The sequence below is a fragment of the Microcebus murinus genome, chromosome 9 (genome assembly GCF_040939455.1).
Source record: "Microcebus murinus isolate Inina chromosome 9, M.murinus_Inina_mat1.0, whole genome shotgun sequence".
Lineage (NCBI taxonomy): Eukaryota > Metazoa > Chordata > Mammalia > Primates > Cheirogaleidae > Microcebus > Microcebus murinus.
This window is the reverse complement of record NC_134112.1, coordinates 81,847,989-81,862,032: the sequence shown is the minus strand read 5'-3', so window position 1 is coordinate 81,862,032 and position 14,044 is coordinate 81,847,989. Positions and strand designations below refer to the sequence as shown.

General features: G+C 37.4%; 1 protein-coding gene across 3 annotated transcripts in view; it reads left to right on the top strand.

Annotated features, from left to right (window-relative positions):
- The window catches only part of UBE2H (ubiquitin conjugating enzyme E2 H), a 100,191-nt gene that overhangs the window by 38,753 nt on the left and 47,394 nt on the right, over positions 1-14,044 (top strand). The gene's annotated exons all lie outside the window — the stretch shown is intronic.

Below are 14,044 nucleotides of genomic sequence, written 5' to 3'. Positions count from 1 at the left end.
TGGCTGTGTGGGCCTGGGCAGGCTACTTTACCTGTCCTTGCAATAATATCTCCTAGGGCTGTTGTGAGGGTTATGAGTCAGTACAAAAGGCTTAGAACAGTGCTCAGCACATTGTAAGTGCTAAGGGCTATCTGTTTCTTAATATTTGTGATTGAAAAAAGGAGGTAGCAATTCAGAGAATTAGGAAGGGGCTGCACCAGCAGGGAAGTTGGGCCAAATGCCATTTTTGGGACAAGTGACAGGCTAATAATCCCCTCATTAGCAACTGCTAACATCAGTATAACAAGGACCTAAATATATTAAAGGTAAAAAGGTTACTTATGTACCTAACTCTTCTCAAGATTGAGGAATATATTAATAATTTCAGCTTTGTAGGTTAGTAACTGAGGTAGGTTAGATTAATAGATGTACCCTGTTAAATCTGAGGGTACTATTTTTGGAGTAGTAGAGATCATAGCAAATACTGAGCCTTTCCTTGATTCTGTGATAAGTTACTATTACTCCCTTTTTTACATTGAGGAAGCCAAGGCGCGGAGAGGTTAAATGACCTGCTCAAGACCATGTGGCAAGTAAATGATCAAGCTGAAATTCATACTATGAGCCTCCTTTTTGATCACTTGAATTCAGGACTTATTCTATTGGGAGAACTCAATTCTTAGAAAAGAGCCCTCTTCCTTTGGGGAAGGAGAGCCCTGAAATTGGGTAATTTTGTGAAATTGAGAAGCGGAGAGATAGTTGTTATGAGGGGTTTGCTGTCCTCTGTTAGTCTCTAACGTGTGACTCTTTAGTCCTGGATTTTTATGGTCTAGGTAAGGCTGTCATTGAGTACTTTGTTTCTTTTAAAGTAATGTTGGTGGTTCTTTTTTAACAGTAAAATAAATTCTTAATTATTCTTGGATACACTGCAGTCAGATATTAGTCCCTGTCTGGATTCCTCTGTTAACTGGCATGTTTGTGGGTCACCTTCCTTTGCTATCCAGCCAGTATGGCTGAGAATGCTACTACCTGATCAAGTCAAAGGGAGAGAAAGGTAAATTAAATTTGCTAAGTAAAACACGCAAATACAAATATTCATCTTTAAGTGTTTAAACATGTGGAGACAATTCTGTCAAAGTTGAGGGACAAATTAAGGGTAAATACACTGGTTTCTCATTAGCTTTGTGTTTTGAGGCAGTGATTATTTCCTAGGGGAAAAAATACTGAAAAGGAAAAAAAATTATATACTATATAGCTCAGAAGTGAATAATATTTACATGATCATGATATAATCTCTAGATATTAATTTGACCAACAATGATGATGTGACTATTTCATGGATAGTGAGAGGGAATATGGGAGTGAGGCGAAAATCGTGTTATTCCAATGTAAGAAACTCATTTGTTAATACTTGAAACTAGAAAATCAAATAGTATATAAGAATGTTATATATTGAATTATCTTCCATATTTCGAATTGTCTTCCATGAACTATCTCATTTAAGTAATTAAGGATAAACTATGGCTTTTAGTAAATTGGAGTGTAACATATTTCTTAAAATATTGAATATCTGTTGTTGAGGGACTAATCCGTAAAATTCTTTTATGAGAACTCATTTTGTATACTGTAATATTATAGTAGTTTGGAATAAGGAGCCATTTAAGATATCTGGTCTAAGAAATAAACTAACCTCACATTCTATTTGGAGCATAGATTTAGAAGTAAAAATACTTGTAAGTATGTAGAAATGCAGGTAAGATAATTATTCCTCATCTTGTGGTTAAGTGATGCCATGTCAGACTAAACTTTCCATATTTTTAGCTTTTTCTGTTCAGGTTCTGGAGATAGGAGTTAACCTGAACAGAAAGTGAGGTTAAGTGAGATTTAATTGGTTAGTCTTGTCTTTAAGAGACTAATGAAAGGTGCTTCATAGTGCATTTTGGTCATGAATCCTGAATACTTGCAAGTGTCGTGTTAGCAAACCAAGAAGGAAAGTCCTCAGAGTGAATCCTTGTGAAAGGCGTGCATTTCCCTTGGGGAACCTAGCCAGGGCTGTGGTTGGAGGGTGAACAGCACCGGGCATGCCATTTGAGGGGCACATGACAATGGGGGTCATGTTTAAAGGTGAACTCTGTTTCACTTTAAAAGCGTTAGTGCCAATATTGGTGAGAGTATGAAGAAAACAGGTATGCTCATATGATGGTAGATAGAAGGTAACTAGATGCAACCTTTGTGAAGGATATTTAGGGACTATATATCAAAATTAGAAGTTGAATCAGAAGTTCCACTTACAGAAATTGCAACCAGGTACTTGAAAAAGTATACCAAGAGAGGTGTACTAGGATGTTCATTGTAACATTATAATAGCAAAAAAACCTGACAGCAGCCTGCTGGTTCACTAATGGATGCTTAAATTATTGTGTATTGATATTATAAAATCAGTAATTTTTAATAAATTAAAATTTTATTTTAAAAAGGCTTGATCTATTTGTCATCATAAAGATGTCCTCCAGGCCGGGCGCGATGGCTCACGCCTGTAATCCTAGCTCTTGGGAGGCCGAGGCGGGCGGATTGCTCAAGGTCAGGAGTTCAAAACCAGCCTGAGCAAGAGCGAGACCCCGTCTCTACTATAAATAGAAAGAAATTAATTGGCCAACTGATATATATATAAAAAAATATTAGCCGGGCATGGTGGCTCATGCCTGTAGTCCCAGCTACTCGGGAGGCTGAGGCAGAAGGATCGCTCGAGCCCAGGAGATTGAGGTTGCTGTGAGCTAGGCTGACGCCACGGCACTCACTCTAGCCTGGGCAACAAAGTGAGACTCTGTCTCAAAAAAAAAAAAAAAAAAAAAAGATGTCCTCCATATATTGCATAGACAGAGGTATTTACAGAACAGTTTGTACCTGTATGTCTGTGTTTATGTAATGACATGAATGTGTGTGTATGTATATAAACATTTCCATGCAAAGTACGTAAGCATTGGTAGTATCTGGACAGTGGGACTAGGGGGTTGCGGGATGCAAAGGCTGGTTTAAGTCCCACATATTTTAAAAGACAACAAAAAAGGCCTCAACTCGACACTTGACCTGATGAGGTTATTTAGTTGTATTAAAAGGTACTCTCTTCAAGTGTTTCAAAGGGGACTCTCAACTTACTCTGTCCTCTTGATTGCAGCACCAGCATGCCTCACTTGGTGGCACCTGAGCCTATCAGTTCTACTTGTCCCCATGGTACTGACATGATAGAGGGAAACCCAATAGTTTTGTCACCTTTTCAATGTCAAATTTTCTTACACCCACTGTTGTATATGTGACTAGGTTTGTTTTCTCTTGTTTTGCTAAATAACTGATTTTTTTCACATTGTTCAGTTATTCAGGGAGCGCTCCTTGTGAGAAACTTGGTTTTTCATTTCCTTCCCACATCTCGTGATAATACAACCTTTATTCGCTTACATTTATGCATATTTAAATCTCAGACTTCTATTTATATTATTAGATTAGCTTCCATGTCACTTATTTAGCACTTCCGTATCTCTTAATTGTACCTGACAGGCCATTTATTACTATGTGTTAATCATTTCTATGGGTCTTGAGCTAGCAGTCTTACTGGAATGGCACACCAGCTTTCCCTCTTGAGCTCTATCACCTGTTACTTCTATGATGCTGAAAATAGCTCTAACTGCTCTTCTTGTTGTATCACATTGCACACCTAGTACAGTCTACTTTTACCTACCTTCTCTTGACTTTCCAGGGTTTTCTGCTTATTTTACTCATATTGGGGTGATTTTCTTATGGTATTTCTTTAAAAGCAATTTTTTCATTTAAAATTTTCATTTGCTTATTTTCACTATGAACTTTTAAAAAAAAACCAACATTCCAGTTTCTGTTGAAAGTTTTCATTCCAGTTCTTTGTAATTATTCATAAAGATCATATATACAGGCAGCTTATAATACCTATTTGAACATATCAAATAAGGTATTTGCCTATTAACTACTCTTTCATGTAATTTTTAACTAGAATTTCAATCAGGAAGACATTACTATTTTCTATATCTCTTTGTTTTTTTAAACAGTTTATCCATGCTTTTATCAAACTTCTAATAGATAATTGGTGTTGCCTCTCATAAGTCTTCCAAATGGGCAACAGAAACCTGACCCAGTTGAATAAAAGGCATATTCCTTTATTTTGGGATGCAGAATTCTCTACATGTAGGTCACATTTTGCATTCTATATAGTGTATTCATCTGTAGTTTTGCTTTTTTCAGTACAAAATCTTGACAATGATCTTGAACCTGTTACTTCCTTGTACTTGTAATGCTTTAAAAAGGCCTAAGTGTGTGGTGGTCTTTTTCCCCTTTTAATTTTTATGAAATCAAAGTTGAATTGTTATTAAAGCCACTTAATATTTGACACCTGCTCTGCCTAATGATCATGAAGTAGTAAAGGAAACAGCAGGTGACGGCCTTTCATGTATTCATGCTCTGAAAGAGAACTAGGGAATTGAGGGAGTGTGATCAGAGCTTGAGAGCAGTGGTTTCTAACCCATTTATACAAGGGCAGACTAATTGTGTGTTTTACCTTTCCCTTCTCAGGATTTACAGGCATTTATATTTGAATTTTAAACAGTTTGTTTTAAGAAATTTTCCTTGATACTTTTTTTTTTTTTTTTTCGAGACAGAGTCTCGCTTTCTTGCCTAGGCTAGAGTGAGTGCCGTGGCGTCAGCCTAGCTCACAGCAACCTCAAACTCCTGGGCTCAAGTGATCCTCCTGCCTCAGCCTCCCGAGTAGCTGGGACTACAGGCACAAGCCACCATGCCTGGCTGATTTATATATATATATATATATATATATATATATATATATATATATATGTTTAGTTGGCCAATTAATTTCTTTCTATTTTTATGGTAGAGATGGGGTCTCGCTCAGGCTGGTTTTGAACTCCTGACCTTGAGCAATCCGTCCGCCTCGGCCTCCCAGAGTGCTAGGATTACAGGCGTGAGCCACTGCGCCCGGCCTTCCTTGATATTATTGAATTCATAAAATTAAGATGAGGAATCGTTGGTTTCTAGGATAGAAACTGATAATTAGCCAGTAAAAGGACGAAAAGGAAGAGTAGCCATGGTACTTATTAATTCTTACCCACCACTTTGCAGATGTAATGTACTATATATCACTATGAAGAATGCCGAAGAAAATATTTCCTTGTAAAATGTCAGTGCTTACTGTGAATGATTCACATATGCCTTGCTTAGAATGTGAGTAGGGTTTTTAAACAGCTAAATTATATTTTCATTGAGTGGCATTGCAGTCTACATGTCAGGTGTTAGGGTAAAAGCTGGTCTACTATAAAAAAGGAAGTAATGTTCTTTTTTTCTTTTTATTTTGCTTTAAATTAATTAACCTGTACCCATTATATGAGAGGAAGTAATGTTCTTAAAGATTTTTCAAAGGAGAGAGAAGAATGTTGGAAACATGAATACCAAATGCAGTGCATAGCTTTTCCATCAAGCCATATTAAATTTAGCTTAGTTAATATTATTGAGAAGTTGCTTTGTGATGAACTTTGTCTTAAGTACTGTGGTAGTGCAGCAAAGAAGCATACAGTCCCAAAAGGAGGTATGGCATTTTAAAATAGATGTTTCTATTAGGGTTTTGCAGAGGGCCACCCAATTATTTACATGTCTTTATATCATTTATGGGGAATTTGTTGTTACTTGGAAGTTTTCAAGGTTAGATGCTGTTGTCCTTAAGGTTGTGATTTTTTATTTCTATCTGACCAGCCACCTGTGATTAGATAGCCTGCTTTTGGAATGACAGAATTCTTTCTGCTTGTGTCTCACATGGGTGGTGGGTTTCATCTCCCTCCATAATGAAGATTTGAAGGTCCAGATCTCCCGCACATGCCTACCTTCTGACCCATAGCTTCCATGTGACAGGTGCTAGAGGCTGTGTGACGACAGTCCTAACTCAATGTCACCTGGGACGTTGGGCACAACATATCAGGCGCAGAGCTTGTTATTTCCCTCTAGGCTTGCAGTTAAGTGGGGAAAGATTTTTGTTGTCTTAGAAAGTAATTTTATAATTTCCTGAGAGCAGGAAAACTGGACATTTTAATTAAGTACCAGATATGTCTGTTAAGGTCCTACCTTCTAAAAGCTTTCAAAAATTTTCTTAAACAATTTTTTTAGATATAATTTTCATTTTGGACTTGTTGATGTCTCTGGAATGTCTCATGTTTTGAGAATCTTTCAGTTCTTTATTTTTTTCTCTGCAGTTCAAAGTTGTATTCAAGCTTGCAAATTTTAAACTGAATACTTGACTAGCTGGTATGATAAATCTTTGACAATGAGTATCATCTTTTCATAGAAGTAAAATGTAGTCAGATATATACCATCTTCTCAAAAAAGAAGTTAAATTTTAAAAGTGAGACAAGAAATGAAACAAAAGTGAATAATATTTTTATTACCAATTTTTTCAAATGTACACAGAATTAAAGAGTGGTATAATGAATCTGCATCACCTTGATTAAAAATTTACAATTAGCAGTTTTATCTTGTATGTCCATTTTTCTTTCTTCCTTCTGAGATATTTTAGGGCAAATCCCAGACATTGTCATATAACTCCTACACGTATTAGCATGCCCCTCTTAAAAATATTGATGTTTTCTTAAATAACCATGATGCTATTACCACACTTAAGAAAGAAAGCAGTTCTTCCCCAGTAAAAGGCACTGCTGGGGACAGAGAGAGTAAAAAGAAAATAAGCACTTCTTTGGGAATATGACATATTTTTAATGTGCTGTCATTTTTAATGTGCTGTCAAGTTATAACAAGGAAGCCAAGTTGTGAAGAGTAAGCTTTTTGATTAACCTTTTGTGTAAAGAGAAATATACTAGTTTATATAGTGCTAATTTATGTACATGCATTTTCATATTACATCAATTTGTAATTTTCAGTTACAAATAAGCAAATGCACACTATTGCCATAAAATAGCAAAGCAGGGAAATGTGTTTACTAAGGAGCTACAATATTTATATTTTATTGATTGATAGCCTTTGATATTTTAAGGTGCTTAACTGGAATTTGAACTTCTTTGAAAATGTAAGTCTTATTTCTGCTGTGACTATATTGCTTTCAAGATGACATCATTGTTTTTGCTTGACTCCCTTCACTTTTCTCTCTGCAACCATTTCTGCAACTGGGTCATCTCTGAGTATATGACTTTATAAATTTGCTTTAAAAAATATTTTGTTGCAGCTGGGCGTGGTGGCTCACGCCTGTAATCCTAGCACTTTGGGAGGCCGAGATGGGCGGATTGCTCAAGGTCAGGAGTTCGAAACCAGCCTGAGCGAGACCCCATCTCTACCAAAAATAGAAATAAATTAATTGGCCAACTAAAAATATATATACAAAAAATTAGCCGGGCATGGTGGCACATGCCTGTAGTCCCAGCTACTCGGGAGGCTGAGGCAGTAGGATCGCTGAGCCCTGGAGATTGAGGTTGCTGTGAGCCAGGCTGACGCCACGGCACTCACTCTAGCCTGGGCAACAAAGTGAGACTCTGTGTCAAAAAAAAATATATATATTTTGTTGGGCTTAAGGGGCTGAGGCTTAGATTTTATCTTTCTGATACACCTCCATTTTTTTAAAGTTTATCTAAAATTATTTTCTAAAACTTATGACTCTATTTGTCTTTTGAATGTTTTTACTTGGGAGTCTGGTGGCAGAATAATAGATCCAGGGAAAAGCTAAATTATAGTGATGATTTTCCCATTTAAAAAAATAACATTTCCTTGGATTTTGCCAATATTTACTTTGGTTTCTGACATAGAAGTTTCTAAATGAAGCATAACACTTGAGAAGAGAAATCTGCCCGAAGGCTAGCATGATGTATAGTCAGCTGGTAGTAATGAATATGTTTGCTGCTTAACCTTACTTGTACCTATCTATGTAAAATTTAAAAAATATATGCTACTCTTTACCTCTTAGATAACAAGTTCAAAATGCCATAGTAAGCTGTCATAATTTTATGTTTTATGTTGTCATATTTGCCTCTGCACAACACATTTATTTTGAAATGGCTAAATTAATTAGGAAATGATACCTCCTTTACTCAAGTTGGTAGCTTCAGCCAACTAAGTTATAAACCTGTTAAATGTTATATAGTTTATTCACTGGAGAGTACCCTCTTAGAATATATCCCTTTTTTAATCTTATTTTTTTTAAGTTTGCGAGATCTGAATATCCCTTTTTTTAAACATACAATTATTTCATGAACTTTGGTTATCTGATTTTTCTAGCCCACTATAGATGCATTTTTTAAAGGATAGTAGCTCAGTGACATTTCCCAAACCTGGCTAAAGAACAGAGAGAAACTAGGAAAAGAACCCCCTCAATGCAAGGACTTCAGTGTACCAATATGGGCAATTTTCTATAATAGGAAATAAAAGTATACACCTTATTAGTTCCTAAGGGCATCATTGTATTTGTCATACAGTATATAGCAGCTGTAATCCATAATGATGACCCAGCATCAAGAAAGGTTTGAAGGCCTGGCTCTGGGAGGCCGAGGGGGGAGGATCGCTCAAGGTCAGGAGTTTGAAACCAGCCTGAGCAACAGCAAGACCGTGTCTCTACTAAAAATAGAAAGAAATTAATTGACCAACTAAAAATATATAGAAAAAAATTAGCTGGGCATGGTGGCCCATGCCTGTAGTCCCAGCCACTCTGGAGGCTGAAGCAGAAGGATTGCTTGAGCCCAGGAATTTGAGGTTGCTGTGGGCTAGGCTAATGCCATGGCACTGTAGCCCAGGCAACAGAGTGAGACTCTGTCTCAAAAAGAAAAAAGAAAGAAAGGTTTGGCTTTTTTTTTTTTTTAGTGTTTAAGAATGTAGAAAAAAAATTGAATTCTTAAGATGATACTGTAACAACAAAAAAAATCAAAACACTTTTGAGTGTTGCTTAAGTAAATTGTAGTTATGTGGCAATTCATTTAGGCAGAGTTGTATATATTTTACATTAAAAAATATTGAGTTCCAGGCTGGGCACAGTGGCTCATCCCTATAGTCCCAGCACCTTGGGAGCATTGCTTGAAACCAGGAGTTCAGGACTAGACTGGGCAATATAGAGTGACCCCTATCTGTATACATATCTAAAAAAATTAGCCAGGCATGGTGGCATGTGCCCCTGGAGTAGCAGGCTGAGGCAGGAGGGTCATTTGAACCTGGGGATTTGGAGGCTGCAGTGAGCTATGATTGCACCACTACACCCCAGCCTAAATGACAGAGAGAGACCCTGATCTTTAGGAAAAAAAAAAAAAAAAATTGTGTCAGCTGGTGGACCAAGGTACCTTTGTATATATTATTTAATCCTCAATGAGAAGAATGAGGTAGTAGCCCCTCACAAAAATTCAGTTGTTTTCAAAACTGAATTTAGCATCCTCCATAAAAAAACTGGTTCCTCTCTCCTGTGTTTGCCACTAAATAGTATCACTTCACCTGTCTGAGTAAGACTAAAACTATACTCAGATCACAGAATGGCAGCTGTAGGCTACAGCTATGTTGCATCTTCATTCATATGTTCACTTTACAAATACTGATTGAGTACCTACTATGTGCCAGGTACTCTTCTGGGCTCCAGGAATACATCAGTGAACAAAGCAGACAGTCCCTGCCCTGTTGAGCTTGTATTGTAGAAGGAGACAGGTAATAAACTAAATAAGAGTAAAATATTAATAGGGATAACATGTTACATGATGGGAACGTAGGAATGTGTGGTTGTTAATAAGATGGTCCAGAAGGCCTCACCGAGAGGGAGACATTGGAGAATATGTGCTTTGTTTGCATTTAGAAATTGAGAGACTGATGCAGAGATCTAGGTTTTTTTGGTTTCTCATGAAAACAAGACATTCTGGCAACACTGGAGCTTTCTACTGGCTGTGCCATGCCTAGTGTGAGGCCTATGAAATCTTCATTTAATCCCTCCCATCATTCCTGACTTTTAGTTGAGGCCTTGAACTTTTCTCTTTTGATTTAACTGTTTATTCTCAACCTTCAGCCAGTCCTACACATGACACCTGGTTTATCTTTGTAAAGCACAGTTACATGCACTGTGGGTAGAAAAACCGTTGTCACTATTCACCAAATAAAATCCATCCTTGAGAGCCATCCATAATCTGGTCTTGGCCTACTTTCCAGTATTTCCTGGTGTCTATTTATAAAAATTAAAATATTGTTCTCTATTCCCTGGACCTCTTCTATGCTAAGTCTTTGCTTTAAATGCTCCTCCCCCACCTCTTTGGTCCAAATCACACTGTTAAGGCATTATGTATATCCTCATTGCTTCCCCTACCTCTAGGCTAGAAGAAATCTCTTCCTTCTCTAAACTCTATTAGCACTTTATGTAAACTCTTTGCATTTACTTTTTTTTGTTTGTTTGGAGCCAGTGTCTCCCTAGAATGCAGTAGCCTTTATCATAGCTCACTGCAACCTCAAACTCCTGGGCTCAAGCAGTTCTTCTGCTTCATCCTCCCAAGTAACTGAGACTACAAGTGTGTACCACCATGCCAGGCTGATTTTTCTATTTTTTGATGGGGTCTCTTGCCCAGGCTGTCTCAAACCATGGTGCCAACCTGCATCTACTTCTTAATGAACAGATCTCGTGTTCCCTTGCTAGACTTTAAGCTTTGTGAAGGCAGGCTGTGTTTTAAGAGTAGTATTTTTCTGCCTTACAGCACTTATATGGAAGGTGTATAGAATATTTAGTAAACCAACTCTGATTAGAAATAGCCTCTTTGATCTTTTGTGAATTTAATAGATCCACACTGTATTCTCCATAACTCCATAGCTCACATTTTACTAACCTATTAATTTATACATCTATTAATAGGGATCATTAATAGATTTACTCAATTTACTCATCTATTAATAGGAATCACTAATAGATTCCTATTCACATGGAAAACTTAAAAATAGTTTTGGGTGGGATAAAGGGTACAAAAGTACTTGAGCTTAGAAGATAATGACACGTGCATGTTGTTTTGTTGATTGCTCTTGACGTTGTATTGCTTTCCCAGATTGAGAAAAATGAATAAAAATATGCCCTAATTCTTTATACATATATGTGCATATATGTATATATACACATATATGAATATATACATATACACCTATTTATGTATATATACACATATATGTGTATATATATACACTGTCAACTGAAAAAAAGCCAAACTCTGTAAAATAATTTTAAAGAGATTTATTCTGAGTCAAATTTGAGGACCATGACCCGGAGCCACTGCCAAGAGGCCTTGCGCAAGTGGTCTCGATGTGGCTGGGCTACAGTTCAGTTTTTTTTTTTGTTTGTTTGTTTGTTTGTTTTTTTGAGACAGAGTCTCGCTTTGTTGCCTAGGCTAGAGTGAGTGCCGTGGCGTCAGCCTAGCTCACAGCAACCTCAAACTCCTGGGCTCAAGCAATCCTTCTGCCTCAGCCGCCAGAGTAGCTGGGACTACAGGCATGCGCCACCATGCCCGGTTAATTTTTTTTTATATATATTAGTTGGCCAATTAATTTCTTTCTATTTATAGTAGAGACGGGGTCTCGCTCTTGCTCAGGCTGGTTTCGAACTCCTGACCTCGAGCAATCCACCCGCCTCGGCCTCCCAGAGAGCTAGGATTACAGGCGTGAGCCACCGCGCCCGGCCTTACAGTTCAGTTTTATGCATTTTCAGAGAGACTGGGGGTTACAGGTAAAGTCATAAATCAATACATGAGAGGCATACATTGGTTTGGCCCAAAAAAGTGGAACATCTCGAAGGGGGGGGCGGAGTCTTACAGGTTATAGGTGGGTTTAAAGATTCTTTGGCTGGCAATTGGCTGCGAGAGTTAGACTATCTAGAAGACCAGAAAGGATATGCTTACTTTAAGATAAGGGTGTGAGCACTCTGGGAGGTCCAGATGGAGGACAATAGGCGCCTGCTAGGATGCTTTAAGATATTTTAAATTTATGATAGGCATCTGCTAGGATGTTTGAGTTAAGACAAGGGCTTCTTATCTTTTAGGTGATGTTAATGCCATACCAGAATCAGGTTGGCGCTTAGTGGGAATTTATCGTTTGTCAGCCTGACCCAGCTGGCCTCCTTAGGAAGGAGTTTTTAGCAAAAGAAAAAGATCAGAGTTCAGTCCTTAATACACATATATGCACACACACATATGTATATGGATTTCATCACTGGTAGAAGCCTTTTCCCTTCCTTTTATTGCCTTTCATCCTTTTCTCTATGTTTCTCAGTAGCTTTTATTTCTATTTCTATTTCTCCTTTGAATAAAAAGTTTCCCTCTCTTAATGTGAAGAACAAAAATCTCTAAAAAACATTTTTAAAAAATTAAACTCCTTATTGCAGCTGGGAGGGAACCTTTCCTATCGGGCATGACCATTTTTCCTTATTTAAACAAAGGCATGTCTTTAGTAGTTATGTTGCTCAGAGGCTATTTGTCCTGGGTATATGAACACCAGCTCTTCTTTGTGGTTGGATTTTTCATAGACGTCCTTGTGAAGCCACTTAAATTTGATTCAGAATGTTAGCTCTTGATTTCCTATATTGGCAAAATATTCTACTCTTTCAATGTAAAGTCTTTGTTAAATACTGGATCACTTACTATTTTTTTTTTTCTTTCTCAGACTGTCGTACCTCAGGAAAGTGTTGGATCATTTCATGAACTCTTAAGAGAGCCATAATAGCTAAGTTATTCTGAACCTTTATGCTCATGCAAAGCTAAACTTCTGATAACTGACTACATTATTTTTTTAGGACTTTTATTATAGAAAACTTCAAAGTATCAAGAACAGGTATAACAAAATCCCCATGCATCTACCACACAGATCCAGTAATTGTCAACTCAGGGCCAGTACTGTTTGTTCTGTACCTCTCCTATTGCTACCCACCCTGGGTTATTTAGAAGCAAATTGTAAATATTTATTAGTAAATATTTCAATTTATATCTCTAAAAGAAAAGGATTCTTTATAAACATATTCCCCCAAAGCATTATTTTTGTGATATTTTCCATATTAATGGGTTAACAGACATACCATTTTTTTTTTTTTAACCAAGAAAGCTAGGCAATAAAGGTTGAGTTTCAATTTCCCTAGCATGATTAATCTCAAGGAGAGTTGGAAACAGACTGGTCTTTATATTTTTATTTTTTATTTTTTTTTTAGACAGAGTCTCACTCTGTCGCCTGGGCTACAGTGTTATGGCTTCAGCCTAGCTCACAGCAACCTCCAACTCCTGAGCTCAAGCGATCTCCTGCCTCAGCCTCCTGTGTAGCTGGGACTACAAGCATGCAGCACCATGCCCAGCTAATTTTTTTCTATTTTTAATAGAGACGGGATCTCACTCTTGCTCAGACTGTTTTGAACTCCTGAGCTCAAGTGATCCTCCCTCCTCTACCTCCCAGAGTGCTGGGATTTCAGGCACGAGCCACTGCCTCCCCCCAAAACTGGTCTAAACATACAGTGTGAGAAAGCCACACAACTTGTTGCTTACCATTTGCACAGAAGCACCTTCTTCATCCCAGTCCCTCCCTTGGGCACAGCTCAGGAAAGGCACTTTTTATTTTGTCATTATCATTCACTCATTATCAGTAAACTTAGGACACAGTGATGTCTGAATCTTAGGTCCCTACTGTTAATGTCAGTCCTGTGGCACAGGCTTAGCCCTTGGCTCCCTTTATGGAAAATTTCAGAACTATATAAAAAATCACTTCTAAAATCATGATAGACACATTTTTCAAAGAGTATCAGTTATCTCTTGACAGGTTGGCATTCACCTTTAAATATTAGATTGTGTAATCATACCATTCAGGGAAAATAAGGTGGGTAGCTGGCATTTCGAAAGTGAAATGGACTTGGGTACCTGGTAGTAATCATTATTCTACTCAAAACAGTAATACCAAAAGAAAAGGATTTTCTTTCTCATAGTGAAAGGTTAAGTGGGTAAAAAGCTATATTTTGTGATTGAATAACTTAGATCAGAGGTGAGTAAAATGTGATTTATGAGTTTATTTA